Source organism: Mesocricetus auratus, unplaced genomic scaffold (assembly GCF_017639785.1).
Source record: "Mesocricetus auratus isolate SY011 unplaced genomic scaffold, BCM_Maur_2.0 Super-Scaffold_100045, whole genome shotgun sequence".
Lineage (NCBI taxonomy): Eukaryota > Metazoa > Chordata > Mammalia > Rodentia > Cricetidae > Mesocricetus > Mesocricetus auratus.
In genome coordinates, this window is record NW_024429222.1 from 4,710,190 (window position 1) to 4,719,773 (window position 9,584).

Genomic DNA, 9,584 nt, shown 5'->3' on the forward strand with positions numbered 1-9,584 from the left:
CAGGGCGTGTGATGGAGGCTGATCACATCATGGTAGACCAGGATGCAGAGGGTGGCTGGAACCAAGGACCAGGCTATGTCCATCAAGGGCCCAATCCTGGTGACCTGCTTCCTCCAGGTGTGCCGCCTCCAGCAGTTCCACAACTCTGCGGCATGACTCTACCAGCCTCGGGACAGGTCTGTGAACACAAGCGTAAAGTGGACAGTCCAAACTCAAATCGTAAGAGCTTCTCAATTTCCTTCCACAAAGGTCTCCATTTCTGGTTTTTAAAGACTATATAACTGGCATTTTACTTCATCCATTTTTTAACAGGGATGTTAAAAAGACATTCTTGATGTCCGGTGGTGGAGCTAATGGATTTTCTGCGAACCTGGAAAGATGGTTGTTGTGTTAGCCTTTGGGCCTGACTGGGTAAGGAGTCAACTCTGAGGAAGGGAGGACTGGAGAGCAATTTCTCTCAATCCGGGGAGATTTCATGTTGCCTAAGCCGCTGACTGGCACGTTTTCAGGGATGACCTTCTCTCCCCAGCAGAGGACATGGTGTCTAATGGTATAGTCATGAAGGCACCATCTCATCAGAGATCTGTAGTTGTAGATGGGGGGAGGGATGTAAACAAACTCTGGCCCAGAGGCCAAACTTGGCTTCCCACTTAGGCTTCCTAAGAGCCTCAAGCTGCCATGTTTAATTGCTTGAACAACAAAGAGTTTGCAGAGAAATCTGCCACATTCACTCAAGTCATTCATTTACATATTATTTTCAGTTGCTTCCATGGTCAAAGGCAGCAGAGAACATATCTGTGGAACCCAAAAATCTTTAAAACCTGAGTATGACACAGAAAATGTTTGCTACTCCGCCCAGGTTGTTTCATAGAGACACTACGGGGTGTGTCATTTCCATATCTCTAAGATTTATTTATAAGTGGCATTTTTAGTTTAATGTATGTGCATGCATGTGTTTCTATGTGTCTGTGTGCCATGTGTTTCTGTGTGCTGGTGCCTATGAAGGCCAGAAGAGGGCATAGGACCCCAAGAGCGGGAGTCACAGACATCTGTGAGCCCCCGACATGAGTGCAGGGAACTGAACCCAGGTTCCTTGGAAGAGCCATCTCTCCTGCCCCAGTCAAATTTTTAAGCCAATCTTCTCCAGGCTGGCACTTGTATTTGTGTGTTGTAAAATAATACAAAATTTATTTTTTTAACTACTTTTAAGTCTCCAATGGCAACAAATACATACCATGGTTTATCTTCTGTTACTGGAATTTAACGTCACAAATGGGGTAATTGTAGTTTATTTGCATTCTGATTCTGAAAATTGCATTTGGGGACAGCTGTTACAGTTCAAACACAGCACAGACAGTGATAGGGCAGGGGGGACTGCCGTTTGACAGCTTCCAAAGGTGCTCATCTTAACTGCCTCCTAAAGGTCTAACCCCCAAAACAACTAGCCAGGGCTGTTGAAGTTCCAGAATATAACTTTTGGGGAGATGCTTTGAAACCATGACAGTATACTCAGGAGGTTGAGCAATTGTCACCACTGTCTCTTACCAGAAGTTTCATTATAGCAAGCTGAAACTATGGTACTGTTAGATAATAACTCCTACTGTATTTTCCCATGGGCTCTGATAAGCCCCAGCCTATTTTCCATTGGATTTGGCTGTCCCAATATACCATGTCAGTGGGGTCATACAGTGACCTTTCTGTCTGTCCTTCCACTTTGAAACATGTGTTCAAGGTCTATTCATGATGTAGCTGAATCAGAATTTTATTCATTTTTGAAGGCTGAATAATATTCCCTTGCCAGTATACAGCATTGGGATTCCCCACTTTTTTTTCTTCTAGTTAGTGCTGTGATGTATAAAATGTAGTTCTTCAGATCCACTCCGGTGTGTGATATCAGCAGGGACTACAAACAAAGGCTGTGTGCTCAGAGGAAATCTAGACATGGTGGAGAGGGGCATGTGTACTTTTGTCTGTATCTTGATGAGACCACATGGGTGAAAGGAGTCTTTTGTTCAGGCGCATGTTTCTATGTGAATGTCAGTGTCTGGGGAAGGGAGCAGCTGGGGATCTATAGGTATTGTCCCAGGTTTACAGAGAACCTCAGTACCATATTGATTTGACTGCACCCATAGAGAAGTGAGTGTGAACTGTCCCAAGGGCAGACATGTCTTCACTGGTTTCCTCCACCCAAGCTCCATAAGGGAAAATGGTGCCTGTGCCCGGCTGCTGTATATGTGCGGTGGAGTCAGAATTCTTTATACTAAAATGGTCTAAGCCAGTGGTTCTCAGCCTGTGGGTCATGACCCACTTGCAGTCAAGTGACCTTTCAAATGCGTCGGATACCAGATATCCTTCATATCAGATATTTACATTATGATTCATAACAGTAGAAACAACTTTAGCAATAAAATAATTTTATGATGTGGGATTAGGGGTTCACCACAACATGAGGAACTGTGTTAAGGGGTTGCAGCATTAGGAAGGCTGAGAACAACTGCTCTACATATGACAAAAAGCAAGGCTCTTTGATGTCTCCAGTTACAGAACACACAAAGATGGCGTCAGGGAACTTAGCCAAGTAGAAAGGGAGACTCACAGATTGCCATTGGGACACTTTTTGAGGAAAACCCAGTGACACTCGCAGGACAGTGCAGTGGCCTTAATTCCGAGTCTCAGCATTAGATCTCACATCAGTTCTTTGGTTGTTATGCTGTCTTTGACGAGCTTCCTGTGGGCTTCTGTTGACACTGAATCCTGGGGATGTCACCAAGGAGCAGGGAGTGAGGGTGTGGGTCTGCTCTCATTCTGAGGGTGAAGAGTTCTGTAGACACGGACATCCCACCAACAGGAAACCCTGGCTTTGAGAGGCTAAATGAATGGGCTGTTCTAATGTAGATGCCCGTGTGATTTTGAAACTGCCGACTGAGTCATTAGTACACAAATACTTTTTGAGCGGTTTAGACTCAACATGCTTAGTGAATGGAAGGCTTGGAACTAAAAGCACTGAGAAAAAAGTGACCAAGACACTGAGTAAGGGATATATGAATTCCAGAGTTGATGGACCTTTGACCGTGTGTATCAAGTATGCTACTCATGAATATGAATGGTTTTTAAAATTAAACTAAAGCAGAAGACAAAGGCTATGTGGCATGTAAACAGTGCTGCAATAAGCAATGTCACTGTGGTTATAATTCAGGGGTAATCAATGAAATGCCGTCGGCATTCCTAACATGGAGTCAATGCACACAAACTTTTAATATAAGCCTAATTATGACTGTCTCTTTGCATGAAACTAAAAATATTGAAAATGCTGACATTGGGGAGGTGCCCTTGGATCAAATCTCCTGAAGTCAATAATCTATTATGATTTTCATTTTGCAGAAGTAGTGCTATTATTTCAAAAGATCTGGAAAATCAATTTGGCCTTCAGTATATCTGTGTAATAATGACATCCTAATTAAAAATCCCAATCTGAGGAGTACAAAGGATGAGGTTTAATCTCTAATCAATGAACACCAAGTCCAGAAGTTATAGATGCAATCACCCTTTTTTAATGAACTTTCTTACTTTCCCCAGGTTTGGCCTGCTCTTCTCTCTGTAGTTTTGGAAACCCTGTCTGTGTGGATACACATCCCAGGAAGCAGAGACCACTGGGTGAAACGAGGATGTATATTAGAGCAAGAAGCATCAAAGAATGCATATCTCCAGAATTGTGTGGGTTTCTTTTTAACTGGAATTTATAATTGCCCCTAATTATAGGACATATTTTACATGTTCCCTTTGAGAGGCTGAGAAGGGGTGGAGTCCTGTCCACTCCAGTCACAAGAGCTATAACCTTGACATTTTAATTAGATGTTATTTTGAAATATGTAAAAGTGATTTAATGCTCACCAAAACATATCATTGATTGTGCAGTTTGCCCAAGAAAATAAAATGATACACAATTTGAAAAATAACCAGCCCCTCAGAGGAACTCTAGAAACGCTGGAGGGTAAATGCCAGAAGATATCTCACCGCTGCGAACATGGATTTTCCGATGTTTCCTCTAGGCAAAGTTCCTTCTCTGGAGTAGCCCAGTGTAAATGGCCTCAGACTACACAAAGGAGGTGGGGTTAAATGACTTATGGGTCCTGCACACCCATCCTGCAGATAAGAAGGGAGGCCAGAGGAGGGTCAAGAATGAATGCTTTAAAAGGGATTTCTGGTGCCCTATTACCTGGCTGCATGAGGGTGACTAAAGCAACCCCTTTGGTTCTCTTGTCACCAGAGGCCCTGCTACCTCATGCTTTGGTAGATTACAGTGTGGGGCAGAGCACGACGCAGACCAACAGGCCTCTTGTCCTAAGCTTGGCCCACTAGATCAGCACAGAGTAGGATGGGATGAAATGGGCAGTTACTGTATCCAACACTGGAGAAGGTGTAGGGAAAACCCAGGACCAAGAACCCTGGGATTCTCCACCAAGATGGGAACTTATCATCCTTCAGAATCTCGAGCCCTTCCCCAAGACTAAGAGCTTCTACATTAATTCTCCTGGGGCTTGAAAGAGCAGGATAGATCAACAATGCAAGGGGAATTCTCAACCTTCCTATACTATGAATACAGCTCCTCATGTTGCGGTGACCCCCCCAATCATAAATTTATTTTCATTGCTATTTCACAACTATAATGTTACTACTGTTATGAATCCTAAAGTAAGTACCTGTGTTTCCTAATGGTTTTAGCTGACCCCTGTGAAAGGGTCATTTGACCCCAAAGGGGCTCGACCCCCAGGTGGAGGGATTGCTGTTCTAGATGGTCGACTCTGCCCTAGTGTTCTTGGCTGTTGTGCTCTGGAGAGTCAGCATGAACTATTTAAAGCAAGGCTTATCCAGGCATGCCACTGGAGTGCTTATAGCCAACGTCAGAATATAATGAAGAAGTAATAGGAGAAAAATTTTCCACATGGTTCCCTGCACTACGCTTGGCAGGCATCACCCACCAGAGATGGATGACCTCTGCATTCATTACCTTGGTGCTGCTGTGACCGAGGTACCTGGAAGAAACCATTGAGGGAGGAAAGGTTTGTTCGGCTCACAGCTTAAGAGAGTTTAGTCTGTCGTGTGGGCTGGTGGGAACACCTCAGTCCAGTTGAAAGTGGGCTATGAAGCAAAGATAACAGCACAAGCAGGCATAGCCTTCAAAGGTCACCCAGCCCCCAAGGGATTTACTTCAACCAGCTGGGTCTCACCCCTAAAAAATCCCATAGCCTTCTAAAACATCACCACCTGCTGGGGTACGATTATTAAAAACATAGGGCTGTGAGGACCTCCTCATTCCTCATTTCCATATCTTGTCCGTGGGTATGCTGTGATATGCTTCCCATGGGCAGTTGTGGTGTTTCCCAAAGGGAGCCCAAGAGTTGTGTGGAATCATAGGACCTGGCCAAGATTAGGGAATTCCAGAGATGCCTGGTGAGAAGAGAACCAGACAGAAATGTGGGGGCTCTGAATCTGCAGAGCCTGGCTGCATTGTCTTCTCACAGGACGCCTGAGCTCACTGTCTTCTCTCAGGAGACCTTGCCCAACTGTTTCCTCACAGGAGACCTGACCCTATTGTCTCCTTGTTGGAGACTAAAACCCGTTCTCATGAAGACCTTACCCCACTGTCACGGCTGCACGGGAAAGCAGATCAGTCACATTGGTACAAAATCCAAAGTCTGAAACTGAAGTAGGTGGGGCACAAAGGGAGTGGGGAGAGAAAAGGCTGCCCTTCAGCGCACCCTTATTCTGTCCCCTGACAGCTCTCACTGCCCTTCCACAGGGTGATACTATCACAGGGTGAGCCAGAGGATGAGAGCCAGGAAAGGGTCTCATGCCAGGGCAGGGCATTGTTTCCCCCCTCCCCTCCCCTACCCCTCCCCTTCTGCCTCACTGGCTCCCCACACAGACAGTGGCGGAGAACAGAAATTGCGGCTTCAGGTTACTGGTGCTCTCCATCTTTGGGTACCAGTGCCTTTCCACCACCGCTTCCTCGCCTGCCCTGCAATGCAGGATGATTGTCCTCTGGGGAGGAGGGCACCCGTGAAGCTATTGTTGGGAGAAGACATAGAGAGATTCTCTCATCATCTCCTCCCGTCTTCCAATGGGAAGCCCTCCCCAGCCAGGAAAGAGAAGCTGGAAAAACATTCCCAGGAGGAATGCAGGGTAGGGGCACATCCCCTAAAAACCCACTTGTGTCTAGGCTGCAACTGTATTTTCTGCACGCACCCCAGCAGAATTTCCTGTGGATTTCAGACCATCCTTTATTTCCAATTACACTCTTGTTCACATTATCGATTTGGAGGATACAAATGTTGAATGACAAGAGAGGCAGAAGAAGCAGGGAGGGGGAGAAAAATTCCATTTTGCCTGAAGGAGAAGATACTGAAATGCCACCCCGCGCAGCATCTCCGAAGCGTTCATCAATGTGGCAGAGGCTGGCTCAATTATCTTTGTGTCAGATGATTATCTGAGAGCTTAATTTAATCTCCATTATCCTCCCCCGTCATATTTCAATTAAATCTGCTATCAGAGTGTTAACACATCTTTGAACCTGCTATTTCTTCAGTTAATTTTCCACTAAGAGGTGCTGGAGAGTAACAGATGTCATAATTATGCAATTATTAAGTGTATCTGACACTCGTTCTCTCAGGATTTTGTGGTTGGGGTAGGAGCGTTGGAAAATTAATCTGATGGCAATATGCTTCCGTTGTGATCCGTAACACCACTGCAGGCTGGGGGTTGTCTTCCTGCTGTTCCTGAGGCTGCCACCAGGAAAGATGCAAGATTAACTGGTTCCTTTCACTATCCCACATCTGGTAAACTGGATGAGTTCATTAGGCCAAGCAGTTCAGAGGCAGTGTTGACTTTTCTAACCTTCTGTGAGTCCTCGGACGTCTAGTAGGCAGATCTCAAGGTACTGTTGGAAGTAGAGACAGCAATGTGATAGACAAAGTTAACCTTGACTTTCCAGTCTTGGGCTTTGGTTAGGGACCAGTTATAAGCTATGGCCTTGAATGTATTACATTCTCTGTCTGCACGTTGTTTCATGATAATCCAGCAGCTGACTCTGTAACTATTGCCCCTCCAAGCAGTCCATGAAAACCCTTACAAGCTGCCTATCCTCTCCCTCTTGCACATGCATGAGAGAGACAGAGAGAGAGAGAGACAGACAGAGAGAGAGACAGAGAGAGAGACAGAGAGAGAGACAGAGAGAGACAGAGAGACAGAGAAGAAGAAGTTTCATCTTAGATATCCCTCAAAGGCTCATACATTACAAACCCATGGTATGTCCCTTCCCTTCTGTCTTTGTGTCTTTGCATTCTGGACTCCACAATCTGAGACATCATATTCTGCTATATTAGTGCACATTCCTATGATGTGCCTATAGCCTTGCTATAGCTCAACAGATTAACCATTTGTGGGCTAAAACCTCAGAATGGTGAGCAAAACAAGTCTCCCTCCTTGAATTTGATTTTCAGGTGGTGTTTTGTCACAGCAAAACAAAGTACACACACACACATACACACACACACACACACACACACACATTCTTGTTCTCCCTCCTCTTACCTTCCTCCTTTTCTCTTTCTCTTTCACACATACTTCTAGATATTTACATTCTCAAAACTGTTCAATTTGAGGGATGAGGGGATATCTATCTGTTTTGCATCTGTAACATATAGCCATTAAGACCAAATGGCCATCAGGGCTTCAAATCACAACTCTGCCATTTGTGACATGACCTTAGGCAGAGAGCTTACTTGTCTGATCTTTTATATTTCTTTTCCCATTGCATGGTGACAGCATCATGAAACTGGTTTCAAAAGATTGTTGAGATTGTTAAATAAAATATTATGTTTGCCACTGTCTATTTGTGTACTTGGTTCATGTATAGGAAAGGTGCTGAAAAAAAATACAAAGAAGTTGAAGTTAGGGATAGATGTGTAGACTGGATATTACTGAGTATCTTTGCAAGTTTCTTCCTAATGTGCTGTAGTGTTTTAAATATGGCAAGCCTAGAAGAGAAAACAGAAAATTTTCTGACAATCTAACCCTCATGCAACATGTTGAGATTGTTAAATAAAATATTATGTTTGCCACTGTCTATTTGTGTACTTGGTTCATGTATAGGAAAGGTGCTGACATTCAAGAGAAAGATATAAGAGTGTCTGTCAGCAGTAGACTAGAAACAGAAGGCAAAGACCTGGTTCTTCATCACAGAGCAATTGTGAGCATCTTCCAGAAGGTCTCAGCCAAGGAAGGTAGTCCCAGAAGTCCTAGGTCAAGAACTTCCAACAGGCTAGGTCCTCTGAAGTTGGACCATGTCTCCAGTGGTCACTCTGGCTTCCCTGTGGGGGCGTGTTGAGTCAGGGAGGGGGGACTATGTGTGCATCATCCGCACTTCAGCACAGCTTACAAGGGTCTCGATTTAGAGAGAGCAGATAGTGAGAAGGCAACCAGCCTTTTCTTCAGAGGGTTCCCATGCCCAGCTCTTCACCGTCAACCGCATGAGCCCTAATGGTCTCTCTCTCCTCATTGCATAATCCTCCTTCTTTCCTAGAGGCGTCCTGTTTCACTTGATTTTCTTTTTCCCCTTTCTACTTTAGCTTCTTGTTTTCTACAAAGCAGTCGAGTGAAAGACTGCTCTGTGGAAGGTTTCATACACAAGAAATTACTATTTTTATGTTCCCTCCCTTAGGGTATGCTCAAGCACAATCCATACTTTTGTGGGCATTTTTTCCCTATAATATGTTTGTAGCCAGAATGTGGAACCGGCTTCAAGAAAATTAAACAGAACAAGGGAAGCCATGTGCCCCACAATTAAAGGAAACACTCCGAGTGGCAGTAGGCGCCCAACAGGACAGCTCGCCCTGCCAAGCAGCCAGTGTGCAGCCAGAAAACATGCCAAGCCTCCCTGATTTGTAATGGGATTTTTTTCCATATTTAGGTAAATTAATGTAATTATTTAATGCCTCCTGCAATGGTAATAGGATTGTGCTTGGGCCCTTTCGACATATGGTGCTGGCAATAGAATCCTCTTTGAGGGAGGGAAGGGGTGGGGGGATGAAAGCTCAGATCACAGTGGCTGGTTTTGATGTTGGAGGTCTGCTTGGCCCTTGGCCTGCTTGGGGTGTGAAAGAAATGGGGCAATGGATTAAGGTCCCTTTCACAAGCCAGTGGGCACAGCAGGCACATATGCCACCCACCGCCATGATCCATGCTTGCTCCCCAGTGGTCCCCCAGGCTCATTAGGGAAGTTTGGCCTTTGGATTTGGGACCCACCCCATGTTTGGTCTCTTCCCTATGACTTAATGGAAAGGAAGCCACTGAGTTCCTTTCCTCCCCCCTCTCATTGTCTCCCTCATTTTCAAGGACATCAACTGTTTTAGTTTGCTTTCTGTTGCTGTAACAGAATACTGGAGACTAGGTAATTAGTAAAGAACAAAGGTTTGTTTAGCTTGTGGTTCTGGTTTAAGATCCTGGGTGCCATTTGCAACATCTGTTCATCCTCTGCTGAGTGCCTGGTGGTGTTTCAGCTCACATGGAAAAGACGAGGCTGAGCG

At 44.9% G+C, this 9,584-nt stretch overlaps 1 long non-coding RNA gene across 1 annotated transcript; it reads left to right on the forward strand.

Annotated features, from left to right (window-relative positions):
* The first annotated feature begins 312 nt into the window (after positions 1-312).
* On the forward strand, positions 313-3,956 carry LOC121135905. The gene is made up of 2 exons (XR_005873011.1): positions 313-411; positions 3,577-3,956. It is a non-coding gene; the product is annotated as an uncharacterized LOC121135905 (long non-coding RNA).
* Positions 3,957-9,584: the final 5,628 nt, after the last annotated feature.